This window comes from Microtus pennsylvanicus, chromosome 12 (assembly GCF_037038515.1).
Source record: "Microtus pennsylvanicus isolate mMicPen1 chromosome 12, mMicPen1.hap1, whole genome shotgun sequence".
Classification (NCBI taxonomy): Eukaryota; Metazoa; Chordata; class Mammalia; order Rodentia; family Cricetidae; genus Microtus; species Microtus pennsylvanicus.
Window position 1 is genome coordinate 88,985,275 of NC_134590.1, and position 22,767 is coordinate 89,008,041.

The following is a 22,767-nucleotide window of genomic DNA, read 5'->3' on the forward strand; positions in this document are numbered from 1 at the left end:
ACGAAACACAAGCAAAACTTCTTACATCTACATCTGGAATTTTTTTCTTTCTCTTAATGAGACAGTCTGCTGACCTCGAACTTGCCATTAGGCAAGTGTGGACTTCTCCTTCTCCTGTGTCTATCCCAGGAGTGCTGGGCTACAGACACTCAATATAAATAAAATCAACAAAATTATAAATTTTTTAGATAAGCTGAGTTTTACACATATATCTGGCATAGGAAAATCAGATATTACAGAAAAATATAAAAATGACCAGAGAAAGAAAAAATATTATACCTATAATCCCATCTACATAGGTGATTCTGAATAGTGTGTTTCTGTCACTCTGGGCTCACAACCACACATGCACACGTATACACAGACATTCGTGCATATGATAAGAGTATAGACAGGATGAATCGCTGTTTTCACATATAACAATATACCAGGGCAGTATATATGCATCAATAACTAAGATTTGAGAACATAAAATTGAATTAGATGGGTACTGCTTTTAAGTATAATTTTATATTGTTGCTTCCTACTTTTTTTAAATTTTGATGGTATATTAACAAACATCTCTTCAACTCTGGACTCTCACCATTGCTTATTTCTTTTATTTATTTACTTATTATTTATTTATTTATTGCCTCCCCTCCTCCCACTTGCTTATTGCTCTCCTCCATTGCTTATTTCTTTATGATAAATTCCCAGAAGTAGATTTTTGAGACAAATGTCAAGGACATTTTAAAATTAAAACATTATGTTCCTTTTTTGCATATCTACAAATTCATGTATGCTTATTGTGGTGGTTTTAATAGGTGTGGCCCCCATAGACACAAGGATTTGAATGCTTGACTTATAGGGAGTGGCACTAATTGGAGACGTGGCCATGTGGGAGTAGGTAAGGTGAGAGAGCAAATTGACACTTTGCAAGACTGTTTATACCAGCCTACATGAAAATCACACTTCACATACAGTAATTTTACTACTCGGGAGGTACTCAAAAGAAATATATTCCTATGTATGGCCAAGACGCGAGTGTGTAGGAGTGTCCATGTGGTATTTTTTTTTATAAAATTTTCAAACTTGCAATGCAAATGTCTTCCAAACTAAGATGGATAAATAGGAATAGACATGAGACTGAGCCATGAGATGGCTTAGCTGGCAAAGCAGTGGCTGTCTAGGCCTGAAGACCTGAGTTCCATTTCTGTGGTATTTGAACAAAATGTCCCCCACGGTTTCATATGTCACCAGGGAGTGGAGCTGTTTGAGAAGAGTTAGGAGGTGTGGTCTTGTTGGAGGAGCAGTGCCACTGGGGGTGGGCTTTGAGGTTCCAGAAGCTCTGGCTAGGCCCAATGTCTCCTCAGCTCATGTTCCAGCACCGTGCCTGGTATGCTTGCTGCCATGAATCATACTATAATTACCATGGACTAAACCTCTGATACTGCAATCAAGCTCCCGATTAAATGCTTTCTTTTTTTATTTTTTATTTTTTTTATTAAATTTATTTGTTTATTAAGGATTTCTGCCTCCTCCCCGCCACTGCCTCCCATTTCCCTCCCCCTCCCCCGATCAAGTCCCCCTCCCTCATCTGCTTGAAGAGCAATCAGGGTTCCCTGACCTGTGGGAAGTCCAAGACACTTAAGGTCATGCTCAACTTCCTTAGCGATCAGGGAAATGCAAATCAAGACAACTTTAAGATACCATCTTACACCTGTCAGAATGGCTAAAATAAAAAACACAAATGAAAGCATTTGCTGGAGAGGTTGTGGAGAAAGGGGTACACTCACCCATTGCTGGTGGGAATGCAAACTTGTGCAACCACTCTGGAAAGCAGTGTGGCGGTTTCTCAGGAAATTCGGGATCAACCTACCCCTGGATCCAGCAATACCACTCTTGGGAATATACCCAAGAGAGGCCCTATCATACAACAAAAGTATATGCTCAACTATGTTCATAGCAGCATTGTTTGTAATAGCCAGAATCTGGAAACAACCTAGATGCCCTTCAACGGAAGAATGGATGAAGGTGGAATATATACATATTAGAGTAAATGCTTTCTTTTATGAGTTGCCTTGGTCACAGTGTCTCTTCACAGTAATAGAAGAGTAATTAAGATAAACAGTACGTGCTTTTGGCCACTCAGCCGTCTCTCCAGCCCTATGCTGTATACAGTTTAAAAATAACCTCCAGTGGTATAATAATGAAATAAGCAGTTGTACAGCATCAGAAAGAAATACTAAAGAACTCTCGAGATGAAGATCTCCAGGAATGAACATAGGCTGATTTTATGAACTATTGTTACCTGGGAAGAGCAAGCAAGGTGCAAAAGAATATTTATAGAATGATACGCTCTATGTAAGAAAATTAGTAAATACTTGGATATGTGTTGAATGAAAATGGCTCTCTGAGGGCAATAGGCTCTCAGGGAGTGGCACTATTAGAAGGTGTGGCCTTGTTGGATGAAGTATGCCACTGGGTGTGGGCTTTGAAGTTTCAAATGGTCAAGCCAGGCCCAGTGTAGCATTCTCTTGTCCTGCTGCCTGAGGACCCGGATGTAGAAACTCTCAGCTACTCCTCTAATACACTTGCCTGCATGCCACTATGCTTCCTGCCACGGCAATAATGGGCTAAACCTCTGAACTGTAAGCCAGCCCTGACTAAATGCTTTCCTTTATAAGAATTCTTGAGGTCATGGTGCCTCTTCACAGCAATAAAAACCCTAAGAAATTATATTTATTTCTTGTTCAAGAAGAAGGAAGAGGAGAAAAAGAAAAATGAATGGGAAGAAAGTGGAAGCCAGAAACAGGTGATGGTTATTATCTTAGTCTGGGCTACTATAAAAATTAGCACAAACTCAGTAGATTGTGATCAATGGAAGTTTTCTTTCCCTCCAAGTTCCAGAGGTTACAACCAAGAGCTCCAGTACGGTGGGGTCTGGTGAGGACTCCTGGGTTCCAAACCGTCAACTTTTCATTTTCTCCACAGGTAAAGAGCAAGAAGAAGCAAGCTCTTGATAGAAAGTGTAGGTAAGTGATGGAGACCTGGCCTGGCACAGGTGAGGGCAGTCTCATCCACTCCACTGAAAAAAGGCAAGCTTTCCTGGCTCTGCTGCCATTCATGAGGGTTATGACCATATCTCAGCCTCGCTTCCTGCCCAGAGCCTTATCTCCTAAAAGAGACTAAAGTTTCAACAACAAAGAGATATGTCATCTAATCGTGTGCTTTTCCCCCATCATTTAAAATTTTCCATTCTATGAAGCTTTATTTTCAAGTGTGTGTTTTTCTGATCTAGAAGTTTTGGGAATTTACTCAGAGCAAAAAGATACACAGATGCATGTACATTGGAAAATATAAAAGGATGTTCCTAGCAATGTAGTCTTGTGCATAAAATGAGCTAGAAATAATGTAAAGATTTGAAAGCAGAGCTCTGTGGATTATTGTGGTACGTTGCACTCATTACCGTACAGTTATTTAAACTAATCTGCATATATCATCATGCGAAATTTTCACAAAATAACTTTTGTTAATTGAAACTCTTCATTTGCAACTAGCAGAAAGTGGCCTGATCTGGTGTGACAGTGACTACATGATCACTCCTCTGCCTCACACTCATGGTGTTGGGACTGGAGCATCCAAGTCCTTAAGTTCTTAGAGTCATGTCCACATCCCGATACCCCTTCCAGCTCTGAAGACAAGGATTTGCAGCTGCTTCCTGTATTTGCTACTTCTGTGGCGCTGTTTTGGCTCATCAGTTTCAAATTCAAATGTTTAATGTGGACTGTGAAGTAGATCTTAGACTACCTGTCTCATGAGCACAAAGCCCTTGGGTTCAAGCCTCTCCCAGTACTACAGGAAAAATGAAGTGTCTTGTGGGATCCCAGGGCACTGGCCCCTCAGGCAGGCACCATGTTAAAAACATGATCAGCAAACAGGAACCTGGGAAGTGCCTCCTCCTGTCTTATCCCCACTCTTCCACTTGATCCTCATCTCTCACGTTGGAACGAATTCTGCTGTTCAGGCCACTCATAAGGTTACGACTAATTCAGCTTTGACAATCTGAACTTTCTTTCACTGGGGAGAAAAGATCACTGCCAATAAGTATCTTATGGTTCCAATGTCAAATTTCTGGTAGAAAGAATTTGACATGCACAGTTTGGGTCACATGTCTCTGTGTGGTCTGATTTTCTTTGACCAGGCATGAAGGGGTACAGTAGAGATATAGACATGTCTGGAGCCTGCTTTAAAGTGAGGAAACAAGCAGACTCATTATGCAATGAGCCAATTGCCCCCCAAAGGGTTTTTTTTTTTTTTTTTGGTTTTTCGAGACAGGGTTTCTCAGTAGCTTCGGAGCTTATCCTGGAACTAGCTCTTGTTGACCAGGCTGGCCTCGAACTCACAGAGATCTGCCTGCCTCTGCCTCTTTGAATGTTGGGATTAAATGCCTGTACCACCACCGCCCGGCTAAGGATCTATTTTAGTTAGGATTTCTACTGCTGTGAAGAGATACCATGGTCATGGCAACTCTTATAAGGAAAGCATTTAGTTGATGGCTTACAGTTTCAGAGGTTCAGTACAATCTCATCATGACAGGGAGCATGGCAGCCTGCAGACAGATGTGGTGATGGAGTAGTAGCTGAGAGCCCCACATCTCCTAGGCAACAGGAAGTAGACTGAGACACTGGGTGATATTCTGAGCATAGGAAACCTCAAAGCCTGTCCCTCCAGTGACACAATTCCTCTACAAGGCCATACCCACTCCAACAAAGCCATACCTCCTAATTAAAAGTGGCACTCCCTATGGGATTATGAGGGCCAATTCCATTCAAACCACCACAGGACCTATTTGAGCAGACACAAAAAAGACCCAGCAGTACAACTGTATTTCTTTGTTGTTGTTGTTGCTGTTATGTAAATTAACCCATTTATTACAGGCAAGTCTCAAATGGTAGCACTTCTTCTACTGATCTTTCAGTTTCTTCTGTCTTCTGGTGGAGACTTCACTGTGACAGCAGACATGGTGTTGTAGGTCCAGGTCCAGCCAGCCACTGTTTTAATGCAGGGACCACAGTGCCAGATGTCAAAGGTTCATCTCTCCATCTTGATCTTGCCACAGAAGGAGCAAGAGGACCTAGCGCATGGGCTGAAGTTAATTTTCTTCACCATTTCCCAGAAGGAAGCACCATGGTGGGTCCCATATTTCCCAGTGACCCCAACATTCTTGGTGTATTTAGCCATGTCAGGGAACCTAAGCCCAAGCCCAGAGATAACTGCATTTTTCTTTTTTTAAAAAAAGATTGATTTATTTATTATGTATATAATATTCTGCCTCCATGTATGCCCGCATGCCAGAGGAGGGTGCCAGATCTCATTACACATAGCTGTGAGTCACCATGTGGGTGCTGGGAATTGAACTCAGGACCTCTGGAAGCGCAGCCAGTGCTATTAACCACTGAGCCATCTCTCCAGTCCCCCACAAATGCATTTCTTTAAAACAAGGAAAACCAAAGCTCCAGATTAAATACGCCCATTGCTAATCCTGCAGTAGAGACTTTTGTGATATGTATTCAAAGGCTGTGTGAGTGGAATATATTTTATTTTCAACTGCATTATGAAGAAGTCTCAGACAGGCACAAATAGTACTAAGAATTCTCTAGTCTTTACTCAGTGTCCCTGATTATTAAATTACATATCACAATAAAACAATATGATAAACAGAAAAAGTAGTGGTCAACTAACCTACAGGCTGCATTTGAATCTTGTCGACTATCACACTGTGTCATCTTGTTTCCTGGCCGGTATGCTACCCAGAGTCATACAGTGCATTTCCTGACTTGTCTCTGTGGACTATTTAACCTGGGGCAGCTTCTTAACCTTTCTTTGTCTCTCATAACCCGATGCATTGGCACAGCACATGCCAGTGATTCTGTAGAAAGGACTTCATTTGGGTTCTGCCTGACTTTTCACTATGACTAAAACCAGCTCTAATGCTTTGGCAGTATTGGAGAAATGGGATTTTTTTTATAGTGTTAACATATCTCCTCAGAAGGGAACTGGAATAGAAAGAGCAAAGCAGTAAAGCTGTTGAGAAACTGGGAGAGCCTTCTCCACTAAGTGACTGTAGGTAATGTCACAGCAGGAAGTTGTCCTTCCACATGCAGGAAGCAGAGCAAGCAAACAGGAAGTGGGATAGGGCTATAAGTTCTCAAAGCCCACCCCAATGATGAGCTTCCTCCAGCAAGGTTTCATATTCTAAAAGTTCTGTAACCTCCCAGAAGAGCTCCACCAACTTGGTCCAAGTGTTCAAATACACGTAACTGTGAGGGCCATGTGTCATTCAAACCACCAGCTCCTGCATTCTTCCCACATGCCCCATCAAGGTTAGAGGGATTGAGTTTCGAAATGGCAAGATACTAATATGTTCCTTGCCTGGCAGCTCTGTAATTTGTCATTTCTTCCAGGACCCTTAATTAATTAATTATTAATTAATTTGTAAAAGTTCTCTTGGAAAATTGTATTTAGAAGGTTGAACAGATGGCTCAGGTGTTAAGGGCATGTACTGCTCTTGCAGAGGACCTGGGCAGCCCAGTACAGCCTGTAACTCCAGCTCCTAGGGACCCAACACTCTCTTCTGGGCTCTGGTCACTTGCACTCATTGGCACACACACACACACACACACACACACACACACACAGGCACACACATACACATTCATACATACATGCACGCACACGCACGCACACACACACACACACACAGGAGGGGGCGAGAGTTAATGCCACACACCTTTAATCCCAGCACTCAGGAGGCAGAGGCAGGTGGATCTTTGTGAGTTCGAGGCCAGCCTGGTCTACAGAGCGTGTTCCAGGACTGGCTCCATAGCTACTGGAAATACTATCTTGAAAAACCAAACAACAACGACATCCAAAAAAAATTAAAAAAATAAAAATAAAACAAATCTTTGAAATTAGGAAAGCAACAGTCTGAGCACTGTGTATACTCATTACTACTAACAACCCTGTAGCTGGAAGGAAGTGATACTTGTATCTGCATTTCCTGTGTGAAGAAACCGAGATGTCTCTAAGCTAACTAACGTGGTTAATCAATTGTTAGGTGCCAGAGCTAAAATTTGGCTCCAGGAGTTTGACTCCAGAGTTCACGTTGTTGGCTACGGTGTATGTAGGTCCTCCTGAAACAGCCAGAGAAAAGGGGCACGCTGTAAACACAATTGCTCATGTCCCCATTGTTCTTCCTTTCCAGACACACCTGGAACTGTGGCCATGTGCCAGCCCTTTCCCCGAGGGGTCATTTCAGGCAGAGGCCTTCGTCTTGTTTGGCTATCTGCATTATGGTCTCTGTCACATCCGTCAGCTTTGAATTAAAGCATTTCTCATTGTCCTGACTGCAGTTGGCAGCCTGACTTAAGAATATTAGTCTTGGCACTACTGACCCAGAAACACCACAGGAAACTGACCTAGGAATTATTCTCTTGGCAGCGCTCGCCACAGCCTCATGCCCATATGCAAACATTTTCTACAAATTCATATCTTGAAAACTTTCAAATCTTCAGAACATGTTAAATAATAATATAGTGAATACGGCATACTTTTATATAGCTACAAGAACCAAAAATTGACACCAGATTCAGATGTATGTGTTCATCTGAAACATTTCTATGCAATTTGCATGCTTTCCCATATGGCTTGGGGTGCCATGCCCACCTGAATCCTGCCTGACTACTTACCAGAAAATCTTATAAGGCTTAATATCAGGCTATACTCATGGCTAAAGCTTATTATCACAAAAGGTACCAAGAAATCATCAGGAAAAGGATAACTTTTGAGTTGAACCCAAAATCCAAAAAGTCCTTTCCCATCAGGAGTCAAACTAGACATGATTTTTATCTGCTATCAGAGATATATAAAATGGCTCACCAGTTCAAACCTCAAGGTCAAAGATTTTTCATTTTTTTAATGATGTATTTATTTTTACTTCACGTGTATGAATGGTTTTGCCTATGTGTGTATGTGTACCAAATGCAAACCCGGTGCTTGGAGGTTGCCTTTATTTTGCTCTTTCCCGTATCTGTGTCGCTATTCTCTCTTATATAAGAATAATGGAGCAACGGCTCTGTGCCATGTCTTGTGGCTGGGGTGAACAAGACTCAACCAAGACTACCCGGGGTCTTTAGCTTCTGGTGCCAGGTGGTCAGACATCATCACAGTGAGGGAGTAGAAGGTGGAAGAGAAAGAGGAAGAGCGATTCATGGGCTGGGGAGAGAGGTGGATCTGAAGAGGTGAGTGTGGTGAGTAACAGGCTGCCCCGAATGACCTGCTAACCACCTGAGTTCAAGGTGATGTCCCAGCTTGGGCCATTGCCATGGGCCAAGTCTTTCTTGGTCTGAGGCCCTGAAGCAGCCGAGGGGGCCTAAGTTGATGTTTGTGGCTCCGGTCCCACTGAGGCCTGTAGTCTGGGTTGCCACCTGGGGCCATGTTGGTGTCCAAGGGCCATACTGACTTGGGGGCCATGCTGATCTGAGGAGCCTGTGCTGCTTGCTACCCAGAGCCAAAGTGACATCCAGGCCTGGGCTGCTGCCAAGGTCATGTCTGGGTCTGTGGTCCAACCACAGCCAGGGTTTGTGCTGATGTCTGTGGCCGATGTTGCTAACAAAAGCCACATGGATGCCCAGGTTCTTGACCAAAACCTGTGGCCATGTGGGTGTCTGAGGGTCATGCTACCACCAGCACCATGTTGAGTCATCCAGGGCCATGGTGTTCTCTGGGCCAGGGCTGTTGTTAAGGGCCATTTCTGGGTCTATGACCCAGTAGCCAGGAACTGAGTTGGTAGCTGCGGTTCCTGTTCCAACGAGGACCATGAGGATGCCTGAGACCATGTTGGTACCTGAGGGCCATGCCATTGCCAAACCATGCTGACCTGGTGGCCTGTGCTGCCACCTGGGCTGCTGCCTAGGGCCTAGTCAGGGGCCATGATTCTGCTGTAGCTGGGGTCTACTTTGATGTCCACGGCCCATACAACCACAAGGGCTCATAGGAACCATGCGTGTTGAAAACTGAGGGCTGTGTTGAGCCAGCCCTGTCCCTGACTGGACCTGGGACAAACTGGCCCTGACCCTTGCTGGATACTGTAGCAAGAGTATCCATACTTGGGAAAGACAGCCCCAACCCTCACCACAAGAGTGCACCTCCCCTAGAGATGATCCTGTTGTCAGGGACACAGGTGAGCTGGCCCTGTGGGCTTGAGAGCAGCAGAGCTGATCCTGACTCCCCTTGTCTGCCCTTGATGCCCTCTCCCACAGCTTGCTACCTGTTGCAGGCAAGAGAGCTGGCCCCGGGGTCATGAGAGTGGGAGAAATAGTCCTGTCCCTCACCAGCTGCAGCACATAGGAGGGTGGACCCTGCACCCCACCAGGGCAGCATAGAGAGCAGGAGAGCTGACCCCACCCTCCCCTTTTACCCTCTACATCAGTCTAAAGAGAGGGCTCTGCACCTCACTGGGGCAAGACTGTGGAGCTGGCCCTGGTAGATGAGTGTGGGTGAGCCCAACCCAAGGGCTTGAGAGCAGGAGAACCAGCCTTGACCCTTGCTGTATGATGCAGTGAGCATCCCAGCTGAGGCAGAGCTGGAGAGCTCTCTTGGATGGTGACAATGTGGGCAAGCTGGAGGGTTGACCAACCCAGCTACCACTCAGGGCCAGATTCAGGGCTACTAGTTGGCCCACCCCAACATCCACCTCATCTAAGAACTGTTGGAGCATGTGAAGGGGGTGAACCTACAGATCCAAAACTAACAGTATCTCCATGACACAGGACAACAACAGGCTATCCAAGAGGAGGCCCAGTGAGAGTTCATTATTGGTGGGGTAGCAGAGTCCATGAACATTTGGCAAATAAACACTTACAAGTGAAGATGAAAGGGCTAAAGGATTGATGTTGTAACTCAAAGGGCCCTTCCACAGCTGCTGCTGCTGCTGCTGCTGCTGCTGCTGCTGCTGCTGCTGCTTCTTCTTCTTCTTCTTCTTCTTCTTCTTCTTCTTCTTCTTCTTCTTCTTCTTCTTCTTCTTCTTCTCCTCCTCCTCCTCCTCCTCCTCCTCCTCCTCCTCCTCCTCCTCCTTCTTTTGCTTTATTTGTTTTTGGTTTTCCTTTTTTAATTTTGTTTTGTATTTGGGGAGAAGATTGCTAGGGTGGAGGGTGAATGTCAGGGGAAGGGGAGATAGGTTAGATCAGGATGTGTGATGTGAAATCCGCAAAGAATCAATAAAGGCTTTTTTTAAAAAATGAAGTTGAAAAAGAAGCATGACATGTTTTACTACTCTTCAGAATATATTCAGTATAGAAATTTATCCCAGAAGATACCAATAAAGCATTGAGGTGTCCTGTTACTGTGGTTTGAAAGAGCATGTCCTATGAGCTCACGTATTTGAACACTTGGTCCCAGTGGGTGGCACTGCTTGGAAAGGCTTAGGAGGTGTGACCTTGCTGAAGGAAGTATGTCACTGGGGGTGGGTTTTGAGAGTTTAAAGACATGCCATTCTCGGTTTGCTCTCACAGCTTCATGTTATACTTAAGATGTGGACTCTCTGCTCTCAGCTCCAACCACCATGCCTGCTGCTTCTGCCATGCTGTCCCTGTGAAAACATAGGTCCTAACCCTGTGAAACCATAGGTCAATATAAATTCTTCCTTAAATTGCCTTGCTTGTGGTGTTTTATCGCGGCAGTGGAAAGGCAACTAAGATACCCATGAGCATTAACATTACAACTGATAGCACTTGACCATTTTTAAATCAACTATGAGTTAGTCCCTATAATATAGTGGTCAGATAAACCATAACTTATCATTGTCTAATAGTGCCCATACAATTCGTTCACTTTGTTCTACTTTGAAGAAGTTCTTGCTTACTGAAAAAAGCGGAGAAAAATGGTGTCCACATTGACTGTGGTCAGTGCCCGGCCTGGCACTTTATGTCTGGCAGACACTGCATGGCGCGAGCTATTAGCAGCAATCTGTTCACTCTGCTCTCCAGTGGGCACAGTGAATAGGATGTGTTCCAAGTAGGCCGTAGGTCTCCTTGGGAGCTAAATACTGCATATGGCATCCATGGAATCTTTTATTGTCCACAGGACGGAGATAAACTCATCAGGGGCTTGTTCACCTGGAAAACTCTCAGTGTTCCTTTCCTGGGTATGGTGACAAGTATAGAAACAAGCAGTTTCTATACTCTCAAATTCAGGTGACTGCACTGAATTAGAAAATTAATTTTGTTCATGAAATTCACTCACACCTCCTCTCAGGGCAACCCACAGCTGCTCGTAATAACCACTTAAAAAACCCGACAGTGGTGGCAAATGCCTCTAATCCCAGCACTTCAGAGGCAGAGGCAGGCGGATCTCTAAATTCAAGGCCAGCCTGGTCTACAAAGTCAGTTCTAGGACAGCCAGGGCTACACAGAGAAACCCTGCCTCCCAAAGCAAAATAAGTAAATAAATGACGGCTGGAAGAAGAAACCCAGAAAGTTCTTATGCCAGTGGTTCTCCATGATTCCAGCTACTGCAAAACATGAAATAGACTAATGCTGATTGATGGCTTACAGAATGCTGAGACACAGAAAACAGAGGGAGAAGGCCAACACCAAGGTGACAGGGCTGGACCTGAGGCTCGCCAGCAAAGCGCTTCAATGCATGCACAATTCCTGAAACCACAGGAGTAAAATAAAAATAAATAAATATAACTTAAATTAATTAAAATAAATACAAATAACAAAGCATACAGAAAATCTTAATATTTCTCATCTTTCATAACACTCAGTTTGTGCACATATGGTGATCCCAAGTACAGGAAGCAGTGTAAGGAGAGCAGGAAGGGCTGCAGAGATCATGGCAACCGCAGCCTGGGGGAATGGAGTACAGCTTTCGTTTTTAACTTTTCCTGCCTATGTGTGGATGTGTATGCAGGGTGCTGTCGTCCTCTATTGCCATCCATTTTGTTTTTTGAGATAGAACCTCTCACTGAACCTGGAGCAAGCCTTTATGAACCTAGGCGTTTGTCTGGACTAGCTGGTCATCAAGTTCCAGAGACCCACCCATCTCCAGTCGCCCAGCCCGAGACTATAGGCTATGCCGCATCTCCTGGCTCTTACAGGGGTGACGCTGGTGTTACAGAGTTTGTGACTTCCTGGGAAAAGACTGTAGACTCAATCCAGTTATAATTAAAAGATTTATTGATTACCTGTTGGCAGGATGAACGATCTCTGAGCCAAATTTGAGATCCCTGAGAGAAGGCGATTGAGGGGAGACTTTTTAAAGGGCAAAACCACAAGAAGACCTTCTCTATCTACACAAGCAAGCAAAAACTGGTTTGCTCTGCCAAGTGAAGTAGTTAAAGCAATCAAAAGAATCTGTGGGGGCGGGCGGTGCTGGCGCACGCCGTTAATCCCAGCACTCGGGAGGCCGAGGCAGAGGCCAAGGCAGGCGAATCTCTGTGAGTTCGAGGCTAGCCTGGTCTACAAAAGCTAGTTCCAGGACAGGAACCAAAAGCTACGGAGAAACCCTGTCTCGAAAATCCAAGAAAAAAAACAAAAAAAAACAAAAAGAATCTGTGGGTATCTGTGCAACCAGGTCGCTGAAGCAACGAAGCAGTCGTCATAGCTGTACATGTCTGGGTGGCGGTCACTGAGTCACGGATACTGGGAATTTATCTTCCAGGGACTGGAGTCACAGACAAAGGCTAGTGGGTACCAAGATGGATACCTAGCATAAAAATGGAGCTTCTTTAGCCATCGCACTGCAGATCCAGGCTCATGCTTGTAGAACAAGCAATTCATCCTCTGAGCCAGTCCGACCACTTCTTCTTGATGTATAACTGACAAATAAAAACTACATATGGTTAAGGATTATAACTCATGGTGTGGCATATGCATCATGGAATAAACTAACGAACAAATCCAGAGCCTCACAGTTTAGAAAATAAAGAAACAACACTTAAGATTAAAAAAAAATTAAAAGGTAGGGAATGTGACTGGACACAGGGTAAATATCTGTAAGCCCAGGTCCCAAGAGGATGAGACCAGAGGCTGTCAGCTGGGAGGCTGTCCTGGGCTCTGTGGCACATTTTATACCAGTCTGGCCCCAAAGCAGAACCATGTCTCAGAAGAAAGCAAACTGGGGAAACTTCATGAAGTCACATGCCCTCCATGCATGGTTCGCACTAATCTTTGTATTCTATTAACCTTAACATCTGTGCTACAGAAGCAAGCACTCCTACCCTACTTCTTGTAATTGTCCCCTGTAATCAACAAAACACCAAGTCCGTGACCCAGCGTTTGCAGAGTACCAGAACCCTTTGATGGGAAGATTGCTTAGGGATTGCTATTACAGTGAGTGACACAAATTGAGGCAACTCACATCTTCCCGTAACCGGTTCTTGGAGTGGATCCCCTAGGCTCTGGGGTGATAGGGCCAAAAGGACGTAAGCTGGAAGAGTTTGCACACCTCGTGCAAAGGTGTGTCAGAAGAGAATCACACCAATGCATGGAAACTCAAACTTGTGAGGGAGACAGGAGGGAGCAGGGAAGAGGAGGATGGAGAGATTCGAAATTCTCTGAATCCCTGGGTTCGGAGTACATATGGCCGAAATCTTTCCCTCTTATCCCCAGGGATAATGAGATGCTAACTTCTGTTCTTGGCATAAACGACTAAGACTGAGTGAGATTTTCTGCTCCTTAACTAACAGAAAGACACTTTGCCCATTTCTGAGTAATGCACCTATTTTTAAAGTCAGTCTCACTTTTATATTTAGGAGAAAAAAAACAACCCCCCCCAAAAAAAAGAGAGAGAGAGAGTAGGCTGAAGTATCTTTAGCTAAATATTTACCTGGAGTTTGAAAATGTGCTAAGTGTGTGTGTCTGTGTCTCTGTGTGCCTGTCTCTGTATGTATCTCTGTGTATGCATGTGTCTCTGTGTGTATATGAATGTGTGTGCGTCTGTGTGTGTATGTATGTATGAGTGTGCATCTGTGTGTCTTTATGTGTGCGTTTCTGTGAAAGTGTGTGTGTATTCATGTGTGTGTGTGTCTATGTATATATGCATGTATGTAAGTGTATGTATATGTATGTGTGTGAGTGGGCATGCGTGTTTGTGTAAATGAATCCGCAATGACAAATATTTACCCTTTTCGACACTGCTGATCAGGAGTTCACACTCAGTAGAGGATGAATAGTTAGCAGCTGAAGGTCCCTTGTCTTAGGCTACCCTAGCCTAAGGCTACCCAAGCCTACCCAAAGGCAGCTAGGACAGTGTCTGATGTCACTATGTGAACCTGCTCATTTTCACAGTGAAATGGTTGTTACTCGAGTTCCCTTGTGCAAGTACTAACACTGTGCACAAACATCGCCAGAGAACGTGGCAGCCTGGCAGCTGCAGAGACTGAATAGTAGCACCAAGGTCAGCCTTCTCCACGCAGAATTGCTTCTTTTGAACTGACCGGAAGGCCCTCTGTCAGCATAAGTCCGCATCAGCTCCAAGTCCATCTTCTCTGCTATGCGTTCCTTAGACCATCAGGACAAGGCAGTGTAGACTTTATCAAGTCTCCGGGAGCAGTTATCTGGCTGTTCTCATTTGGCCCATTCACTAATACACAGTTTAGAAGTATGAAAAATTTGGGTCTGACACAAGCTTTCATTGTGATAAATCATAGTGATAATATTTGCAAGTTTTATTCTATTTTTCAATAATATGTAAGTGGAGTACAGTGTGATATTTGACACATGTATAAGGTACGTAATGATAGAATCAAGATAATCAATGTATCCACCTCACATGTCTTCCTTTCTTATACAAAAAGCATTACCAATCATTTCTCCCAGCTGTTTTGGAATGTGTAATAAATTATTGTTAGCTATTGTCACGTCCTATGCACTTCTCAAGCTTCTGCCACAAACGTGTGCTCTTGAGTGGAGTCCCTTTTCTTTGGAGGCAGACTAATTTATTGACATATTAGCATCTGGCTAGCTCCCAGTCACTTGCTTTGCTGGTTGAAAAGAGTAAAAAGGTAATTTAACTCCCAACAAAAAGTCACTTAGGGGTTCTTTTGATCTACAACAGTAGGCTTCTAAATTCATTGTATTGACCTGCAAGCAGAGCAATAAGCAAAGACCCAATGGGGAATTCAACTGAGTAGTCAAGAATGCAGGGGGGGAGGGGGTTTGTTTTGCAGAGACCTGCACCCCATTTACACATAGTATAAGGGCTGAGGAAAGTGGTCTTTCAGGATAGCTGGGTACTAGACTCTGTGACTTAGGAGCATTTTGAGAAAATGGCCTGAACCTAAACTCAGCATGGACATGGTGGGATGAAAGGGGGTGGAGTGGGGAAGGGGTGGTAGAGAAGGGTGGCTTTCAGAGGAACATGAGTGGTTATGAACCCCTAAAGTATGGAAACACCAGGGACTTGAAGACCAGAGTTCCTCCCAACTGTCCCAGCATGTCTACCTTTTGGCCAATGCTGCTGTAAGGTTGGCATGATATTTATTACACAACTGTGTTACAGAGTTAATTCAAATCAGGGACAAATGTATAATGTAAAACTCGAAAGCAAGCCACCTACAATATATTAAGCTAACAGTGGCTTCTTGGGGATGGGGATACTTTCTTTGAATATCTATCTTGTCACAGAAGGCTCTATCTGCATAAGCAGACTGTCAGCACTGGTTCCCACAAGCAGCATGCTTGCTTCTCACCACTGAAGATACTGACTGTCCTCTCCTCTCCCAAGGACTAGCTACTTACCCCTGCTGGTCAGCAGCGGAAGCAACCTCTTCCTCGTGTCTCACTGTACCACACAATCTGTGCCGGAAGAGCTGTTTTACTTCTCTGACAGTTACATGAAAGGGGAAAACGTTCTTCGGTTGTGTTTCTTCTACTGACAGAATTCGAGAGTTGAATCCAACCATTCTTCTTCCCAGCATAGAGTTAGGCCTTCATGAACTGTGTCCAGGACTCTACCTGAAATTTGTTCATTCGCCTGAAATGCCCTGGTTCCAAAGGACCAGGTTTGCTGTAGTTTCTGCTACACTTTAATTAGAAAGTATGGCGTTCCAAGGCACTAATTTTCCACCCCTGATGTATGTTGAAATTACCTGGACACATTTTCCCCACAAACTAGTGTTTGGACCTTGCTCTAAGACAGCAACTTTTTTCTTTTCTTTTTTCCTAGTGTACTTTTTTTGGTTTTGTAATTTTTTTTTCTGAAAGGGAGCTCTTTATTGGTTAGAAAAGGGAGATGCTTTTGCAGGTCCAGGAAGAAACACAAAGACCAGAGGGAAGGGAGGCCCTGGGAATGATGCCAGATGCACGGCCTGGCAGAAGCATTCTCGTCCCATTCCTCAGGCTGGTGGTGACTGCAGCTCAGAATTTGGGTGTGGCACAAGTCGTCTTCCCACAGCCATTGCGGCAGCATTTCATGTTTCCAGGACACTGGCTATCCACCTGGAACTGGTCCTCACAGATGCTGAGCTTGGGGAAGTCCACACTGGGTCAGGAGCCCTGCTTTTCAAGGACACCTTCGTCCATGGCCACAGCAGGTGCCGTGGTGGAAACTTGCCCTCCCTCTGATGGAAAAGTAGGGTTGACAGATGAAGAAGTATCCCAGAGCTCTTCCTCAGCCAGTCCTGCACCTGAGAGAGGGGTGGGCAGCAGCAGCCCCAGAAGAAGGCCTGCAGCCGGCAAGCACAGGCAACAGGCAGGCATGGTGCCTTTATTTTATTTTTTTAAAGAGAAACAAACTATCTTTTTCATTTTACATACCAATTCCAGTTCCCACTCCCTTCCATCCTCCCCTTCCCTTCGCCTAACTCCCCCACCTCCCATCCACTCCTTGGAGAGGGTAAGACACATTGCTTTGGGGAAGTTCCAAGGCTTTCCCTACTATATCTGGGTGAGCAAGGTATCTATCCAAAGAGAATAGGTTCCCAAAAAGCCAGTAAAAACAGTAGGGATAAATCCTGGTGCCAATGCCAGTGACCCGCAGTCTCCCCAGCCACACAGCTGTCACCCACATTCAGAGGGACTAGTTTGGACCTTTTCTCTTTCCTTCCCTGTCTGGCTGGGGTTGGTGAGCTCCCATTAGCTCAGGTAAACTGTTTCCATGGGTGAACCCATCATGGTCTTGACCTCATCCAGCAGTTGATTGAAACAGAGACAGAGAGTTGCATCGGAGCACTAGACTGAGCTCCCAAAGTCTGGTTGAAGAGTGGGAGGAATGAGAATATGAGCAAAGAGGTCAAGACCATGATGGGTTCACCCACGGAAACAGCTTACCTGCCAGTAACTCTTACATGTGACCCAAGAATTTGCTAAAGATGCAAATTTTGAACCCCCACCTCAGATCTAGTGATGCAGATATTCTGAGGATGTGTGCAGCAATTGTTTTAGCATCCCTCTGGGTGGTTTAGATGCTCACTAAAACGTAAGACTGTTTGGCATTGGCAAATTAAATTAGAACGCACGAGTAAAACGTATTGCTTCAGCCGCTGATGTACAGCCAGCTTTGAGAGCACCGCTTTGGACAAAAGCCCCAAGGAACTCAAAAGAATTCCCCGTTGACTAAGCCTCCATTCCTCACACCTGGCTGCACTCCCCACATCCTAATTTAGGTCTCTTTCTGCGAAAGATTAGCAACAACTCAACAGATTTCAGACTTAACTCCAGAACTGATTCCTGGCTTTTGTTTGACTTCATCTTTAAATTCATTACTTATTTGTAAATACCCCTGTAAGTAGGCAGCTGGGTCTCACAGCACATGTTCTCAGGGATTTTTTCCCAATAAGAACAACTCAGGAATGTATTACAAATGGAAAAATAGAAGAAAATGAAGTTCTTATACTTTAGAGCAGAAGCTCTCAATCTTGGCTATATGTTAGAATAAGCTTTAAAACATCTCCTGATGCCCAGACCATATCCCAGACCAATAAAATAAAAACCTCTGGGGTAGAACACCGGGCGGCGGAAGGCGGCCGGAACACCGGGCGGCGGAAGGCGGCTGGAACACCGGGCGGCGGAAGGCGGCAGGAGGACGCCCAGCGCAGCAGGCGGGGACCCACTGGGACCAGAGCGGCAGCAGAGGACACAGGCTGCTGGCGGTGGGAACCGTCCCAGCAGTAGAAGCAGGCTGCAGGGACCGCGCGCAACACCAAGAACATATCACCCCACTACAATTAAACCAAAGAGGTAGGCCTTCGGTTGGGGAGGTCCCTGGCAAAGGAGGAGCCGGGTCCTATTCCTGAAGACCTTTCTGAGGGGTGAGAGGGATCTTGGCCCCCGGCAGTAACCAGGAAACAGAGCAAGGGCATTTTGTAAAAGGAGCCCCTGGCCAGCAGGGGAACCTGAACCAGTTTTAAAAGACCCCTTAGATAGCATCGATAAGAGGAGATGGGCAGGCGCCAAGGAAAGAATTCACCCAATAATCTGAAAAACAACATGAAAACACCAGAACCCAACGATCTTACAACAGAAGGTCTCCAACACCCTAACACAGAAGAAGTGGAAAAAATTGACTTTATGAAAGCTGTAGAGTCCCTTAAACAACATGTGAAAAATGCCCTTATAGAAATGGATGAGAAGTATAACCAAAAATTTGAAGAAATGAGTAAATACGTACATAATACCCTGGGAAACCAAGAAAGAACGATCAAACAGGTAAGGGAAACAGTTCAAGAATTGAAAACTGAAATGGAAGCAAGGAAGAAAACACAAACTGAGGACCAGCTGGATATGGAAAATCTAGGTCAACGAGCAGAGCCTACAGAAACAAGCATAATCAATAGAATACAAGAAATAGAAGAAAGAATCTCAGATTTTGAGGACACCATAGAGAAAATAAACGCTCTGATCAAAGAAAACTGCAAAGCCAACAAATTCTCATCACAAAACATTCAGGAATTATGGGACACAATAAAAAGACCAAATCTAAGAATAATAGGAATAGAAGAAGGAGAAGAGTCACAGCTCAAAGGCCCAGAAAATATTTTGAACAAAATTATGGAAGAAAACTTTCCCAACATAAAGAAAGATATTCCTTTGAATATTCAAGAAGCATACAGAACACCAAACAGACTGGATCAAAGGAAAACATCCCCTCGCCATATAATAATCAAAACACAAAATATACAGGTTAAAGAAAGAATACTAAGAGCTGCAAAGGAAAAAGGCCAAGTAACTTATAAAGGTAAACCGATCAGACTTACACCTGATTTCTCTATGGAAACAATGAAAGCCAGAAGGTCCTGGATAGAAGTACTGCAGAAGCTAAGAGACCATGGATGCAAGCCCAGACTACTATACCCAGCCAAGCTTTCGTTCACTTTAAATGGAGAAATCAAGACATTCCAGGATAAAAACAAATTTAAACAATACGTAGCCACGAATCCAGCCCTACAGAAAGTAATAGAAGGAAAATCGCAACCCAAGGAATCCAACATTGCCAACACTGCCTACAATAACTAAGGCATCTAGCGACCCTTCACTAGCACAACTCAAAGAAGGGAGACACACAAATTCTACTTCCAAAAACAATAAGAATATCTGGCAAAAACAACCACTGGTCATTAATATCACTTAATATTAATGGTCTCAATTCACCTATAAAAAGGCACAGGCTAAGAGATTGGATACGAAAACAGGATCCAACATTGCGCTGTTTGCAAGAAACACATCTCAACCACAAAGACAGGCATCTACTCAGAGTAAAGGGCTGGGAAAAGGTCTTTCAAGCAAATGGTCCTAAGAAAAAAGCAGGTGTGGCCATATTAATTTCTAACAAAACTGACTTCAAACTAAAATCAATCAGAAGAGATCGAGATGGACACTTTATACTCATAACAGGAACAATTTGTCAGAATGAAGTCTCAATCCTGAATATTTACGCCCCTAATATAAAAGCACCCACGTATGTAAAAGAAATATTACTAAAACTCAAGGCAGACATCAAACCACACACACTAGTAGTAGGAGACTTCAACAATCCTCTCTCACCAATGGACAGGTCAATCAGACAGAAACCTAATAGAGAAGTAAGAGAACTACTGGAGGTAATGAAGCAAATGGACTTAACAGACATCTATAGAACACTCTACCCAAATAGGAAAGAATATACCTTCTTCTCTGCAGCCCATGGAACCTTCTCGAAAATTGACCACATACTCGGAAACAAAGGAAACCTCCACAGATACAAAAAAATATCAGTGTCCACCTGTGTCTTATCAGATCACCACGGATTAAAGTTAGAATTCAACAACAATCCTACCTCCAGAAAGCCGACAAACTCATGGAAACTGAACAGTCAACTACTGAACCACACCTGGGTCAAGGAAGAAATCAAGAAAGAAATTAAAGTCTTCCTTGAATTTAATGAAAATAAAGGGACAACATACTCAAACCTATGGGACACTATGAAATCAGTGCTAAGAGGAAAGTTCATAGCACTAAGTGCCCACTTAAAGAAAACAGAGAAAGCATACATGGGAGACTTAACAGCACACCTGAAAGCTTTAGAAAAAAAGAAGCAGATGCGCCCAGGAGGAGTAGAAGACTGGAAATAATCAAACTGAGGGCGGAAATCAACAAAATAGAAACGCGGAAAACAGTCCAAAGAATCAATGAAACAAAAAGTTGGTTCTTGGAGAAAATCAACAAGATCGACAAAACCCTATCCAAACTAATTAAACGACAGAGAGAGAACACGCAAATAAATAAGATCAGAAATGAAAAGGGGGACATAACCACAGACACAGAGGAAATTCAGAGACTCATTAGATCTTACTACAAAAGCCTGTATGCCACAAAACTAGAAAATGCAAAAGAAATGGACATTTTTTTTAGATAAGTACCACATACCAAAGCTAAACCAAAACCAGGTGAACGATCTAAATAGACCTGTTAGTCGCGAAGAGCTAGAAACCATTATCAAAAATCTACCTTCCAAAAAAAGCCCAGGACCAGATGGTTTCAATGCAGAATTCTACCAGAACTTCCAAGAAGAGCTAATACCTATACTCCTTAATGTATTTCACAATATAGAAACAGAAGAGTCATTGCCAAATTCCTTTTATGAAGCTACAGTTACCCTGATACCAAAACCACACAAAGACCCAACGAAGAAAGAAAATTACAGGCCTATCTCACTCATGAATATCGACGCAAAAATTCTCAATAAAATACTGGCAAACCGAATCCAAGAACACATTAGAAAAATTATACATTATGATCAAGTAGGCTTCATCCCAGAGATGCAGGGCTGTTTCAACATACGCAAATCTATCAATGTAATCCACCATATAAATAAACTGAAAGAAAAAAACCATATGATCGTTTCATTAGATGCTGAAAAAGCATTCGACAAAATTCAACACACCTTTATGATAAAAGTCTTGGAGAGATTAGGGATACAAGGGTCATACCTAAATATAATAAAAGCTATTTACAGCAAGCCGTCAGCTAACATTAAATTAAATGGAGAAAAACTCAAAGCCATCCCACTAAAATCAGGAACACGACAAGGCTGTCCACTCTCTCCATACCTCTCCAATATAGTGCTTGAAGTTCTAGCAATAGCAATAAGACAACATAAAGGGATCAAGGGGATTCGTATCGGAAAAGAAGAAGTTAAGCTCTCGTTATTTGCAGATGATATGATAGTATACATAAGCGACCCCAAAAACTCTACCAAAGAACTCCTACAGCTGATAAACACCTTTAGTAATGTGGCAGGATACAAGATCAACCCCAAAAAATCAGTGGCCTTCCTATACACTAAGGATAAGGAAACAGAGAGGGAAATTAGAGAAGCATCACCTTTCACGATAGCCACAAATAGCATAAAATATCTTGGGGTAACTCTGACCAAGGATGTGAAAGATCTATTTGACAAGAACTTTAAGTCTTTGAAGAAAGAAATTGAAGAGGACACCAGAAAATGGAAAGATCTTCCTTGCTCCTGGATTGGGAGGATCAACATAGTAAAAATGGAAATTCTACCAAAAGCAATCTATAGATTCAATGCAATCCCCATCAAAAGCCCATCAAAATTCTTCACAGATCTGGAGAAGACAATAATCAACTTTATATGGAAAAACAAAAAACCCAGGATAGCCAAAACAATCTTATACAACAAAGGATTGTCTGGAGGCATTACCATCCCTGACTTCAAACTCTACTACAAAGCTACAGTATTGAAAACAGCTTGGTATTGGCATAAAAACAGAGAAGTCGACCAATGGAATCGAATAGAAGACCCTGACATTAACCCACAAACCTATGAACACCTGATTTTCGATAAAGGAGCTAAAAGTATACAATGGAAAAAAGAGAGCATCTTCAACAAATTGTGCTGGCAAAACTGGATGTCAACCATCCAGAAGAATGAAAATAGATCCATATCTATCACCATGCACAAAACTCAAGTCCAAATGGATTAAAGACCTCAATATCAGTCCGAACACACTGAACCTGATAGAAGAGAAAGTGGGAAGTACTCTACAACACATGGGCACAGGAGACCACTTCTTACGTATAACCCCAGCAGCACAGGCATTAAGGACCTCATTGAATAAATGGGACCTCCTGAGACTGAGAAGCTTCTGTAAAGCAAAGGACACTGTCGCTAAGACACAAAGGCAACCCACCAACTGGGAGAGGATCTTCACCAACCCCACAACTGACAAAGGTCTGATCTCCAAAATATATAAAGAACTCAAGAAACTAGACCGTAAAAGGC

General features: G+C 43.6%; 1 protein-coding gene and 1 pseudogene across 4 annotated transcripts in view; both read right to left on the reverse strand.

Moving 5' to 3' along the window:
* The window catches only part of Asb3 (ankyrin repeat and SOCS box containing 3), a 391,624-nt gene that overhangs the window by 146,627 nt on the left and 222,230 nt on the right, over positions 1-22,767 (reverse strand). The window lies entirely within an intron of this gene.
* LOC142832781 (large ribosomal subunit protein eL43-like) lies at positions 4,946-5,223 on the reverse strand (annotated as a pseudogene).